At 41.1% G+C, this 13,869-nt stretch overlaps 1 protein-coding gene across 7 annotated transcripts in view; it reads left to right on the top strand.

Annotated features, from left to right (window-relative positions):
- Positions 1-13,869, top strand: part of NBEA (neurobeachin) — a 1,820,918-nt gene that overhangs the window by 1,498,913 nt on the left and 308,136 nt on the right. The window lies entirely within an intron of this gene.

Raw genomic sequence — 13,869 nt, 5'->3', positions numbered from 1 at the left:
AGCCTTTCATCTTTCTATCTTGTTACCGCCTGTGTTCCTTTCGGATCTTTTACATCCAGCCGCTTTTGTTTTTGTGTCCCATGTTTGATCTGACCGCCCTGATGAAGATGTGACCCATATCAGGGTTAGACACCGAAAAGCTTGTTGGCGAGTCGACTGCCTCTGTTTGTTTCCACCTTCCTCAATAAGAAGATACATGAATGAGCACTGGTCACTTGATGGCTATCATGTACCGTTTGTCATGAGTTGTATGGCAATGTCATAATATATATTAGTGACTTTTTGAGTGCTTTATAAAGTGTTATAACGTGTTATCAGGAAGTTTAGGGTTTTTGGCACCACTCATGTAGGCCCACTGCACCCCATGGGCAGGGTGCGTTGTATGTGAAAGGTAGGACATATCCTGGTGTGTGTGAAATGCCCTGATACTGAAATACTGTGTATTTTTTTTTCACTATTGAAAGGCTATCAGCCCCATAGGATAGCATGGGAGATATTTTGTAACACATTGCAAGTATAAATTCCCATGGGAACAAGATAGACAGATGGAGTCAGAATTTAATAACACATCTTTTAGTAAAGATGGTTTTTAAATTGTGGGTTGGAAATGCCACTTTCAAGTAGACATTTTCTTGCTTAGCCATCCTATGTGCCTCTGCTGAGTTGTGTATTGACTGTGGTTTTGAAATGACAGGGAATGGGATAGGCATTCCATGCAGACATCCACTGTGGGTTTGAGGTGTGTCCTGCCGCCCTGGATGACTCAGAGCTGAGCTAAATAGACCTAGGCTAATTCAGAGTCATGGGAAGAGTTTTTCCTTGCACCTGAATGGGCCCGGTCTCCTGTGTACAATACAGTTTCCGCCTCCTGCCAAGAAGCTGGGCCAGAGAGGACAGAACTGGTTTGGACTGAGCTGGGAAACTTTTTGCCACAAGAGAACAAAGGAAAATGTGGTATAAATATTGGGGCCCAGACTCCAGAACTTTACAATACTTATGGACTCAAGAGGAACCTCTGCCAAGGAGAAGAGCTGAAGAAGCTGTGAGGAGGAGTACTGCCCCATTGCTGGGTGGATGCTTTGCTGGGTTGGCCTGCAGTGGCTGTTTCTGCTAAGGAGAGGACAAAGACTGAAATGTGCTGTGTATCCTGCTTGAAGAAGATCTCCAAGGGCTTGGTGTAGGCTTTGCCTCTTGTTCTGAAGTATCAGGGACACAAAGTCTTCATTTCTTCTGTCCTCCTGGACCTGAAACAGCAGTTTCAGCTGCCACAGAGGGAAAAAGCAACGCTGACGCCGGCGAGCGATGTTGTGAACTGCGAGGTAGCAGCGGGCACCCCTCGTGAGGTGGACGACACACCACCCCGACTTGCAGAGTAGCCCGCGCCTGCCGCTGCCGCACCGTATCGCCTCTGACCCCGTCACCGAGGCTGCTACCTGCACCGGAGCCGAGGGCCCGGATCGTGGTGCTCACGACGCACCGCTCCGACTTGAACCGCAGCCCCGACCTCACTGCTGCTGGTTCTTTATCATCGCAGAGACAATACCTGACGTGGATGACCTCCCAAATCCAATGACCCCACACTGTCGAAAGGATCTGTTACCTCCCCGACAACAGTAAGGAACCAATGCCTCACCTTCCCTGCATCACAGTAAGGAACCAACGCCTCATCTTTCCTGTGGTCGTAAGGAACCAACAGCACCCAGCGCCAACAATGCATCACCTCTTTGATGCCGTGCACTGTCTTTGTTTTCATTGTTTGCCAAGGTAATGTACTTTGGGGTCCATGTGACTCCAGGCCCGACACCGCGCACCTCGCGGTCGGTGCAATACTTTGGGGGTTTCATCTGTCACAACCTCGTAATAGCCCCAGGTGGAGCTTGTTGCTACAAGTTTTATGTTTGTGAATAAGCTATTTTTTATGATATCTTGACATATGTATGGTGGATTTTTATCGTTTTGGTCTTGTTTGGTTTAGATAAATATTTCCTATTTTCTAAACTGGTATGTGTTCATTTGTAGTGTTTTTTTCAGTTTTTGGTTGTGTGCACAAATGCTTTACACACTGCCTCTGAGATAAGTCTGTCTGCTTATACCAAGGGGATGAACAGGGGTTGTCAAAGGACGTAACTCCCTTACCCTGACTAGAGGCAAGTGTCCCTACTTGAAAAAAAGGTGCAAACCATTGCCAACTAGAGACCCCCATTTCTAACAGCAGCTCTGCTATCAAGTCAGACCTAACCGAAATTCCACATAAAGCTAAGTGAAAAAGAAAATTAATTTCATTAGTTATAAAATAAAAAAAGTTCAATAATGAAATATTCCAGCAAAATGTTAAAAATGAAATGGCGTCTAAAAATGGTTGTTTGCATTAGAGTTGTTAAAGTACAATTTATAAAATATCAAAGTGACAAAACAAAATTGGACTTATTGCATACTGCCATAGTATTAAGTTTAAGAACAAAGGGATTACAGGGCAAATCATGTGCTAGATAGCATGTAATGGAAATCCTCTGATTTGTGGTGGAACTGCTGAATCTAGAGAAGAATTCTGCAGCAAAATGTCATCCACCATTTGCATAATGTGATGGAGAACTTGCATCAACAATCATTGGATTTTCATTAACGGGCCTACTCAAAATGAGTCCTTTGTTTAATGATCTAGGAATTGTATTTGCTGCATTACTTTATTAAAAAAGGCACTGTAAAAGGAAACCTCATGTATTTTATCAATTATTTAGAGCTTGAACACTAGATTTGGCCAAGTAAAACAGGAAGCTTGCAGTGCCACAACCAATGAAAATCGCAGACATTAAAGAGGCTCTCCAGTAAAATGTTTAAAGCTTGTCAATTTTCCCAATATTACTTCATTAACAATCACCAACAATAGGGATTATGGAATGTTCCTTTGTTTGATGACCTCTGGTTGGGTTGTGAAATCTATTGTGACATCATTCAATAGATAGCCCCTTAAAGAGACCAGAGACTTGAGTGTCTTTCTACAAATATGCTCTCTCACCATTAAGGGAGAAGGGAGGATCTTGTATTGCCTGTGAATACTGAATGCCATTTTGAGGGAAAAATTCACGTGTGAAAATGTAGTGTCTTCCAGTGTCTAGGAGGGAGAAGGGAGGAAAGAGTGAAAGGTATCTCTTGACAATATTTGGTCACCTAAGCCACAGTTGCTCTGCTCTCCCCATCACATTGCCACCATGGGGTTTAAAAATGTCCTCTGTTAATGACTGCACCCACACCAGAGTGTGTGTGTCCCACCCCAATATGCCATACCAAAGGCCAGAGTTTAGATAGATAATCTGTTCGGTGCCAGGTGGCCTCTTTCGGAATTATAAACAATATATAGTCCACAACGTTGAATATTATTTTTCTTCATTCCACTACCTGTTTTTTCCCATTAGAAACAAGCAGAGATTCTATCTTATCCCTCAGTCATGATAAGATGTTGAAGATTAGCTCTACTATATCCTCACAGAGATCAGTCGTGACTTTGTGCTAGTTTGCAAACCTTCTTTGTTTGTATGTAAGGAAGGGTATGTCTCTCTCTCTCCCTCCCTCAGTTTTGTCAGGTCTTACATTTATGTTTCATCTTGAGAGGGTATCAGTGAGCCTTGATGAATTCATTTTCTAGATAATGAATAATTATCATATTATATATTGTTAAAGGAACATTGACATAATAAATTATGAAATAATGACCCCTTTCTCTTTTGCACTGCTAAAGCACTTCCTTTACATTGGATTGCGAGCATTTTGCGTACAGCCGACTAATTATTGCAGAAAAGATTTCTCCCCTCTTCCCCCTATTTAGCATTTTCCTCTTTTTCAGTGTGTGATGTACAAGTCTTTGCTGGCTAATTATGTATATATTTAGCTGCTGCATGTGTTGGGCTTATTATTGTCATCTAATTAGATGTAACTTGAACTGCATGCTTCTCGAAAAATCATTAAAAATTCTTTCCTAATGACCTAGAGATGACAAAATGTCTGTAAAGTGTGAAGAAGCAGACAAGCACAGGGACATCGCTCTTAAAGAGTGTTAATCCAGATGCTGCAATCATCTCATTAAACAATATTTTGCTGTCATTAACATTTTCACCAAGGATTTGCAGTTATAATTTCTTTGTCAGCTGTCTGTGGATCACCTTACCCTTAAAACTAAAGTGCCCCATAAAAACATTAAATTAGATTGTTTAATTAAAAAAAGCTTTCTTTAAACGAAGTAACATCCGATCTTTAGCCGTTCCCTTTTGCCTTCACTTTGTTGTTTCAGAAGATTAGCGTCAGGAGCCTACACTGTTTAATATGCATCCTTTGACACTAATCTTCATAAGCCTGGTTGGTGGAAAATTAGCAGCTGTTACGGAATGTCACGGGATGTACCTGTAGTAAGGGCAGGCATTAAAATTAAATCAGGGAATTGACTACCAAAAACTTTGTATTAATTCTTGCATTTCCTTCTAAACGTTAGTAAATAATTTGAAAAGATCCATGTATATATGTGTTTGATTTAAAAAAAAGATTTATATGCTACTTAGAAATGCAGAGTGTAATATGCAATTTTTTACCGTTGTTGAGTACAGTGGCGGCTGCTTATATTTGAAAGTGGTGTGGTGAATATTTTGACCCAGTCTGCGAAGCCAGCAGCCCCAAAACTCCCAATCACGGTCTGTTATAGACAATGTTTTTAATGGGCCATGATTGAGAGCTCTGGAGTAGAGGCTGAAGGAAGCACAACTTTCTCACACTACTTGTAAGTAGGTAAAAAAATCGACTTCATTCAAGAAAGAAATAGAGTACTTATCTACTCTGCTCCAGTCCCACTTTCCGTCTCAGTGAGTTCATACAAAGTTTGCAGACATCAGTATGTAGGCAACGTATTCCAGTTCAGGCCATTGCTCACCCAGTTGTACAACCATCTCGGTTCAATAAAACAAGTATGATTTAGTATAAAACACATTTTGGTCCCCTTACAGCTCCGATGAACGCATGTCCGAAAAATTGCGATGATTCCTGTGGTGACTTAAAAGAAGGCGAGGATTAATTTAGAGGCACAACAGTTAGCTCCAAAGCTTAGCTCTTGGCAGCCAGAAAGAATACACACAACTCATTGTGCTCTGATGTTTTGCATGGGAGAAAAATATGAGAAAAGTATTTAAATTGGAAATGGAGTTCTTCCACTTACACACAAGCCTACACATAAATCCCGGTATATCACCCTGCGATTTGAACCCATTACCTACAGATTACACTGAAAAGTCTGCAACAGGCTCTTAGCTAAAAGACAACTAAAGAAAACAATCAAAGATAAAATAAGCAAGAAATCTAATATAAAATAAAATTAGAAAATGTATTAGGTGTTACAATTTCTCTGTTTGGAAGTAAGTCCATGAATATTTAGGTTGAGCATAATCATTTTCTAAAGTAGAGGAAGTGGTGGTTTCAGTGGAATCAATATCTGAATATGAAGCAGCATCTACCTTGTTGAAAATATTTCCTTCTTCCAATTTATTGAAAGAACAACCTGTCGATGTTTCCCCACCATGACCTACAGCTTGAAAAAAATTCAGCTGCTACAGGAGACACGCTCAAGGGGCACCTTGTCATTGAGATCTGAAAAAGAAGAAAAATGTGAAGAGGGATAAACATCACTCTCACTTATAGAGGGATCATCATTACTATTGCTGTCAACCATTTATCTAATAATCCTTCATCAACTTTGGCAAGTCTGTTCTTTTACCACCAGTATCCATTGCTGAGTTTAACTAAGGATTTCCCCATCCTAACAATTTTAAAAAGGTTTTGAAAATTTAGACTCACCTTTTTTGACACAAGGGAGTTTAATTTTGATACAATCCACCACAAATAACGTGGACATGAAATATTTAGTCTTGTCTGAATTATCATTTTTCACTGTCTTAGATGCTCTTCTCACCTCAACATTAATTTGTTCTACCTCATATATTTCCTTGAGATCTAAAATTGGTAAATCCACTTTGATCCAAGAAGGTGTGAATGAAATGTGTGGTATGCGGCCTTTAAGCATCGCAAATTGGGGAAAATCCAAACTCCTTGACATCAGCTTTGTCGCCTAAAGCAGCCTGCAGAGCTTCAACTATGACCCTATTAAATCTTTATACAGGGTCATTTATATTAGCTGAATAAAGAGACTTTCAAGTGTAAACATTTTAAATTTCAAAGAGGTAAATTGTTTACCATTATCCGTGATAATACTAGAAGGCAAACCCTCTTTGTAAAAACGTTCACGTAAAAAATGTACATTAGTGTGAGATGTAGGTTGGGACACCCATTTTATTTCTGCCCATCTTGAAAAAAACAAAAGCATATACTTGCATCTTGAAAGATTATCATAGAGACCCCGAATGTCCGAGGCGCACTAGTCCCAAGGTCTGGAAAAATACAAACAACTTTATTTGTAAATAGCGATATTGTCTGAGTTAAAGCATACAGAACAATGCTTGACAAATCCAGAGAATTGTGGGTCCATATAAGTTCACCAAAATACTTCTCGGACTCATTTTATTTTGAGGTTCTCGCCTAAATGTCCTGTATGTGCTAACATAATGATAATGTGACGAATATCCTTAGGAGGAATAACACACTGCTTCTTTAATACTATATCCCATGCAACTGACATGGATTCCCTAACTTTCCACAAAATCTGCAGGGAAGGAGTAAACTGTTTCTCACAAGGCCACCTTTTATTGGTGAACTCGATAATTTTTTTTTATTCATCATCTTCTTAACAACTTCCTATCCATGCTTCTTTTGATAGCTCACCACCACACAGGCAACACATCGTCTACAGTTGCAACTACACATTCTTCTATGATTTCAGCATAGAAGCCTGCAGAGGCATTTGATAATCTAGAAAGACAATCTGCAATGATGTTGCATGACTCTTGGATGTAATATGCATGAAAATTGTATTTAAAAGTGTTGGAAAGAATTCTGACCAAATGGGCAGACGCGGTACCTGTGCTATTATGGTTAAGTAATGCTAATAGGGGGTCGTGGTCTGGCTTGATGGAAATTCCCTACCCCATAGGTATGTTTTAAAATCACCCACATGCCTGCTGAAGCCTCCCTGAAGTATCTGGCTTCAGAGCTGTTTAGGGGCCGTGTAAGAAAAGGCCATTGTGTTTTCCAAACCTTGACATCTCTGATTAAGCATAGCTCCAAGTCCTTCAAAACTGGCATCAATATACAAATAACATTGTCATTTTTTATTAAAAGGACTTAGAAGCAGGGGATTGACAATTGAGTTTTTGAGCTTAACAAAAGTCTCCTATTATTCCTTGGACCATACAAAGTTTTCTCAATGTTAACACTGTGAGAAAACCTACACACGAATCTGGAGTACAACTCACACCCCTTCTGCTAGCCGAACCGCCAAACCAACCATCTGCCTTCCCCCTTCCCAACTCACACAACTCTAAATAAGATCTTACTTGATCTTTGCAGGTGAGTAGTGCGCTATACAAGTATCAATTTTTTACATTTACATTTACAAATATCTTGGATTAAACATGGTCTAGGTGAGATTCCCTTGGCAGATATGGTGTGACTCAAATCATCAACTTGAGTGAGAAATTTGTATTTCTCCATTTGTGGCATTATCCCTTTTTCCTGTTGGGTTTTTTATACTTCTGACAACCGTGAATTTTGTGGTGTCAGCATAAACCAGAATGTGGTCTTGATACGCCTTAACCCCACAAATGTGGTAAGGTGTCTGCATCTATCTTCCAGTGAAATCTGGTGATATGAAGATTTGAGTTCTACTGCGGTAAACAATTTTGCGTCTCTCCAATTGCGTCAAAAGTTATTGTATTTTGGGAAGGGGACGACCATCAACAATGATCTGTTTGTTTAGAGACCTCAAATCAGCACATGACCTTTGAGTGCTGGACCTTTTCTTTACTAATACAATGGGGGACACCCATTCAGATGAATTACTCCTTTTTGTAGCAACTGTTGTAGTACAGGGCTGAGATCTTTCCTTACACTAAGGCGTGCATCTCTGAGTTTATGTCTCACAGAAGGTGCACCAGCTTTAAGTTTAATCTCATGAGAGAATCCTTTACCCATGCCCAATGCTTTTCTAAATATATCTTTGTACTGGGGAAATAACACCATTAATACCTTGATGAATGACCATACAATACACTGGAATATCAGAAGATGAATCCAGAATGAGCACTAGGTTGCTTTGGGGCCTCCATCCTTCAACATGTTGACCATTTTTCACAAGGTATATTTTTCTCAACATGGTGCGAGACCTATAGCAAATGGAAGCCACAAAATACTTTAATGCTGGATTTCTGTAACCATAAGCTTTCACATTGCTGTCACTCCAATGGTTTTTGAAGAACACTTCAGAAATTAATTTTAAAAAGTGATCCTGAATTCACCTTCATGATGGTTTTCACTCCATCAATGACAATTTAAGAGTTCTGTGGTTTGCAGGAATCGCTATCAATGGATGTACATAAAATCTCATCATGGCGGTCTCTTATCATCACAGCCTAATGTCAAAAATACATTTTCCTTCTCCTGTGTGTCTTGACAAAGGTCAGATTTATTCTCCATTGTGGTATTTACATTACCTTTTGACCTGCAGACAGACGAGAAGTGTCCAATCTTCCCACACTTGAAGCATTGTTTAGCAATTGCAGGACACATGGACTTATTGAAGTGTACGCCAGACCCACATCTGGCACTTTTGGCTTTGTTGCTATTAGGTTTGCCAGTTCCTCTGTTGAATTAATTTCTAGGACTGTTGCACACAAAAGCAACTTAAAGATGGTTCTTTCTTTCATCATTTAGCATTTTGCATGAGTGTATCAACCTCTCAATACCATTTGCCACTTTGACCACCTCAGACAATGTTGAGTTTTTATGTCTTAGTAATTGCTTCTTTTATTTTTGGGTTATGGCAATGCATAATCACCTGACCCCAAATATATTGATCAGCTGAAATACCAAACCCACATGTTGCTGCTAAAATATGAGAGCAGCAACATATCCTTGAATGAAATGAAATGAAATTAAATTTGATTTGTAGAGTGCATGGCTGCCCGAAAGCGTCCCAGCGCTTGCTTGGGGAACCCATCCTAGTATTCCCCTGCAAGATAACCCATTACTGGGCATCCCCAAGGTGAAAGCCAGGCATCCCGCTGCGAGGGGCCGTTGTGGATATTAAGCAAGCTATTGCCCAGAGTTACAGAGTGGGACTCCATGATTGGAATAGGCACTGAGGCGAGAATTGTCAGGTCCTGGGAAATTTGAGCCCAAGACCCGCCGAGGTGGGGAATTGAACCCTGGCCCGGGCCAGACCTCTGCATCAGGGTCTGCCGCTCCAACCACTTGAGCCACACTTCTCCAACAAGTTTAGTGGACAACTGCTGTCTAGAATAGAAGTTAAAGAGCTCCATCGCTACATTTGACTCAACCGTAAAATTTAGCTTTAGTCTATCTAAAGCTTCCCAAAGTCATCATACTCCTGAACCCCAACAGGCGCTTGACTCTGATGTAAGTGATCAAAAATGTATTGTGCCTCAGCACCAATAGAGTTCAAGAACAACCCTTTCTTCTTTCTTGTGGAATTAAATGCATTAGCATCAATAGCACTCATAAAGTTGTTAAACAATCCAATCGATTTACTAAATGCCATTGATACATCTCCAGGTTTTTTAATTAAAGGTGGTGGTGGATTACAACACTGCTGCATGCTGATAAAAATATTAAAATGGAAATAGCTGTGGATATAAATAATTGTCCAGTTTGCATGCGAGTGAAGAAGCCAGAATACTTGATTGAAATAGGGTGAATGATGTTCACTATTATAGTTAACTAAAATGGTTAAAAGGATCTAATATTAGACATGCAGCATTGATTAAATAATGGCGACATTAATGTGTTGGGCTGGCATAACAAGCTCCGTAATGCTGATGTGCAAAACATGTTGGTGTCTGTCGACAGAATTGCTCCACGTTAGCTTTGTTACTGATGCAAATATGGCAGAAAGTACGCTACAGGATAACCGGGTGGTTTCTGCCAATGATCGGCTTTACAACTGTTTTTGGATGTGTCAAGTAAAATGGCGGCATGTAAGCTACGTGAGCGCCATGTGACTGGCGGCAGTAGTTGTAGGCAAAGCTGATAATGTTGATTTAAAATGGCGGCACGTACGAGATGTGAGTGCCGTATGGAAGGCAGCGGGGAAGTGCTGCACAGGACTGCGGGTGATGTCACTTACGATCGGGAACTCGGTGTGTGCCGATGGTGTAATTCAGTTTAGGAGCCTTTGGGTGGTACTTAGATGGCTAACTGCTGCTGCTACGACTCTCCGGCAATGCTTGGCATCAGTGGCTCAGCTTGCCTTAAGTTAGGGAGCCAAATGAGAACATCACCAATGTGGCGGCAAAGAAATATCAACAAAAGAGGTTGCTCCACAGTGACGGACATCGCTGGGGACAAGATGCTCATCGCCAAAATGTGGTAAGTATGAAGGACAGCAACATTGATCGAAAAAGACTTTAATGGTACAATTGTCCCCAGCAGCAGAGGTGAATGACAAGCCACAGCACTGGCCAATATCCAGCTGCCGGACACTTTAACATAAACATTCTGAAACGGCATGTAGAACTTAGAATACAACAACACGAGACAGCAGCAAGGATGCCAGTCGCTCCTGCACAGGGGTCAGTCAAAGTAAACATAAGCGCTAATATAAGTAACATAAGTGCGGATTACAAACATTGCAAGTTCAAATAACTCAACATTACAACATCTCTCTAGTAGAGGCAGGTGTTTTAACACACTGAGCAATCTCTCAGAGGTTGAAACCAGTGACCTGAATGTCAAATGTAGATCTCGGTTAGCAGCGCATAATCCAGCTGTGCTATGTTACCATGCGGATTTAAAGAAACAGATTAACCTGTCCACTAGCTTGTCACAAATGATTCTCTTCCCTAGGCAGTATGGCCTTAGCACCCTTATCCATGTCCCTCTTGTGATATCTCTTATGCCCCATGAGATGGGTCCCTGCATTGACCCGTATTAACATGCCCAGCCCACTGCCCGCTCACCTACCTAGAGCCTCCCGGCCTGCATGCTGCATGAAAGATTCTACAGTGCACCAGAGTTTCAACTAAAAAAGCAGCAGTGCTGGATGAAGGAAAGTCATACCTGTCCAGCTGGCTCTATAAGATGGATACATGCATTGACCCTTATTAACATACCCAGCCCACTCACCTACCCGGAGCCTCCTGGCCTGCATGCTGCATGAAAAATTCCACATGCACCAGAGTTTCAACTACAAAAGCAGCAGTGCTGGATGAAGGAAAGTCATACCTGTCCAGCTGGCTCTATAAGATTGATACCTGCATTGACCCGTATTAACATGCCCAGCCCACTCACCTACCCGGAGTCTCCTAACCTGTCTGCTGCACAAAGAATTCCACAGTGCACAAGACTTTTAAGTAAAATAGAAGCAGTGCTGTATGAAGGCAAGTCCTACCCATCTAACTTGCTCAACTAATTTGAACTCTTTATTAGATTATGAAATTAAATCGAAGAAGAGACATGAATACGGCCTACCTCAATTACAGTAAATCCTTTCAAACGCTTCCAAAGAAAAGACTCAGAACAAAGTCACCAGCTAGGGGTGTGCACTACTGTGGTAATCTAGGCTAGGATTGGCTGCATGGTGGTCAAGGGAGATAGCTGGTGGAAATTAACCATTCTGGAAGCTGCTCTCATGCTGCTGATAATGTAAAGCAGCATGAGAGAAACATCAGGATTGGTAGGAGCGGGCTAGCTTGAACATCCCTCAGGCACGGGGGGCCTGAGTCTGCTCTCCACCCAACTGTCTAAGAGGTTGGAGAGGTTTAAAGTGTCGTCAAAACAACAAAAGAGTGTGCCTTCTTAGGAGAAGAGCAAGCATGAAGAATAAAATTTGATTCTTTAGAAAGCACTCACATACCAACCTTGTTGGTGACATGCTTCATCGGCACGCCCCACCAGGAAGGTCGAGTACCTCCCCGTGATCTTCAACACCAGAATTACTGCGGAGCAGGTTGGTATTGTCTGAGTGACAAGTGCAAGTGATTGTGAAGTGAGTTTAAAAGTGTATTGGCTGTGTCCAAAAATAATTGTATTCGCCGGCTAGGCATTCTTCGGGATCAGAGTGTATACCCCGGCGGTATAAGCACGCTAAGGCTCACCCTAACCAGGAGCTCAAGTATGTGAAAAACAGGAAAAAATGTTGGGAACCTGCTGTTACTGCAGGAACCTTCTTAATTGTAGGAACCCAGCAATTATATGTGGAATGATCATTAATCACCGACGGGCTCACCGTTTCCGGGGCTCTGTGTCAGAGATCTTTTGTGGAGAAGCCGTTGGGTGTGTGCGGGTTTGGGGGCAGTGAGTGGTTATGTGCACGTGAGGGGTGATCTAAAATAGGTCAGGGTTAATCCTAATCTCTATAAATTTAATGGTAAAGGTGGATCCTGCCTAAATAAAAATAAAAATGGACGCCCTGTGGGAATGTAATGTTCCTAGCGGGCAGTCTCTAAGGTGGGGTCCACATGTTTCGTGCCTGGTTGTTCCAAAGGAATCGGGTAGCGCTTCTTCAGGACCTATGTGAAATGTGGTGCACAACTAGAAAGAGGCTCCAAGACTTTTGAGGGTAGCCTGTTGTAGGGCCCTAGTAGTCCTGTACTGGGCGTAATGGGAACCTGTGGAGAAAACCAGAAAAAAATATTGAGTTTAAGTCGGGGGGAGGGAACAAGGATAGATAAGTTTACAGTAGAGGGAAGGGAATGTAGTAAAATATACAATGGGTATAAGAAGAGCTCGGGGTCCTTAAATGAAGGACAAGCACCTGTAGCTGCTGGTGGAAACAGTGATACCCACGGTGTTGGGCTAGGCATGGACTTTACTGATGGATGCGTGCGTCTCAGCAAGCCTTTAAAGTTATAATCAGGAAGCCAAAATTCTGTGCACTAGAATCACAGCTAGGCCACCAATTGTTTTCATTGGCAACATTATTCTAGAATGAAATCTTTGAGGCATTGGACATTTGTTTTGCAGATTAGTTAAACTGTACTTTGGTAGTAATATGGAATTTTACTGTTGCAGTGTTGTAATAAATAGGCCGATCTGTAGTTATTAGTAAACATGTTCCAAATAACAAGATTTATTTTGCCAGATATACTTTCATTGCCCCGGTATGTCTGTCTATCTATCTATCTAGCTAGCTGTCTGTCTGTTATGTGTTTGAGGATTTTGCTGCATAAAATGCAGTAATATGAAAACAGACATTTCACAGGGATCCATGAAATAAAGAACATATTTCGCAGTTCAATGTTAAAGATGGATTTCATTATCAAAATGACAGCCCCAATCCACTCTCAAGCTGTTTAACACTGTCAGGCCTACTAAGATGTTGCAGTAAGGTTATTCAGGTTATCTAGCAAAAACACAAATCATTCAGCACATTTTCTGTCAATATTATTTTCATCCATTTGAGTGGAATCCTTTTTGTGAAAACTGCAAATGTTGGCAATTCTGTGGTACATGGCAGCCACATAATAGCATAAATCTATTGGCCCTCACCATGGTCCATTGCTTTAGTGTAATATATTCATGAAAAGTCAACAAGGCTTAAGATTCTAATTTCAGTCAGTGTACATAGTTAGCTGCACTTTGATTAAACTATTTCGGGCTAACTATCACGAAACAAACATATAACATCAATTATTTGTATGTGTAATATGGTCCTACATGCTTATATTGCAGTTCTAGAGATATTTACAAACCACATGGCCATCA

The sequence above is a fragment of the Lissotriton vulgaris genome, chromosome 8 (assembly GCF_964263255.1).
Source record: "Lissotriton vulgaris chromosome 8, aLisVul1.2, whole genome shotgun sequence".
NCBI classification, from domain to species: domain Eukaryota; kingdom Metazoa; phylum Chordata; class Amphibia; order Caudata; family Salamandridae; genus Lissotriton; species Lissotriton vulgaris.
The sequence above is the reverse complement of the archived record's forward strand: the minus strand, read 5'-3'. Positions and strand labels throughout refer to the sequence as shown.